Source organism: Morone saxatilis, unplaced genomic scaffold (assembly GCF_004916995.1).
Source record: "Morone saxatilis isolate NCDOM2014 unplaced genomic scaffold, NCSU_SB_2.0 Contig12, whole genome shotgun sequence".
Taxonomy (NCBI): Eukaryota; Metazoa; Chordata; class Actinopteri; family Moronidae; genus Morone; species Morone saxatilis.
This window is the reverse complement of record NW_023339674.1, coordinates 24989498-24990797: the sequence shown is the minus strand read 5'-3', so window position 1 is coordinate 24990797 and position 1300 is coordinate 24989498.

Genomic DNA, 1300 nt, shown 5'->3' with positions numbered 1-1300 from the left:
ATATTCATAGGTATGTTTTTATCAGTGTATAATCAATATATATCCTGAATATAGGAAGAATTGTATTTTTGTCTCCTTAGACTGAGACGTTTTTATCTGCAGGTCGCCTTCCATGGAGATGTTGGATCGCCATGTTCCTACAGTAGCCCAGAACAGACAAACTAAAAACTGGCTCTAGATAGGGCCTTTTTCACGACTTTTGCCGCCACTGTAGTTTCACCTACACTCTTCACAGCCCATTCTCATTCTCAGGTTGTCAAATAAAGACGCGAGTGGTGTTCAGTCAGTTGAAATCTGCAACTTCACCACTAGATGCTACTAAATTTGTGTGCCATATTAAGACTATTTTTACCACTTTACCTTGCCTCAGACAGGAAACTGAAGCACAGTGATTTCACCTCACAGGAGGTATGTGGCTAAAATCCGTCTTGCTGCTGTCCACATTGCTTAGCTTCCGTGCTCACACTCCTGTCTGCTGCTCAAAACTATGGGCTTGCTAACCGCCATCTACTACTTACTATGGATAAGTACCTCATACATCGCCTCTGTATATGATGACATATTAATATTTAAGATATATACCTAGAACTTCAGCAGTAGTGAAAATGACATACTGTTAAATAAACTATAATAAAAGTTAACAGAGCATCAGTACTGGCGTTGCAGGAACTTTTAAAACCCAGCTGTAAATGCTGTTTCCCACAGTTGAGGCAAATGTAGAAACGGCTCTGCAGCCATCCATCACTCACACAATAGATCTGTACAGAGGCATTCTCTGTACGCTGAACACGCAATATCATCAGGGGTGGGATCAATGATCTTTAGCCCACTGATGTAATAATCCAACTACTATCACTCTAAAACGTATGATAATCAAAACTGCATTGTTTCCTTCCATTACACAATGTTTTGTTTTGTTCTTATCTTTGTTTATAATGCTCTCTTTTAAGATGTTCTCTTAAATTTGCAAAAATAAGATTTTGGTGGACACTGATGAAGCAGGTGGGTACTAATAAAATTGTGGATATGAACAAAAATAATTTGTTTGTACAATGCTTCCTGCATCAGGCCCAATGTCAACTGTAAGAAATATCCTTCTCTCCCACTTGGGAAACGTGCACTGAGAATAAAGTGTGTCTCTGGTTCTATCTATCAGCACGAGGGAGGTTGAAGCTCTTTCAAGTCAATGTTTAATCTGTTTATAAAGCCTTTATTTTTAGTGCTTTGACATAAATCATACATGAAACCGTGAGTGACTTACTCCAGCATGTCTACACACACACAAATAAAAACTCAAAAC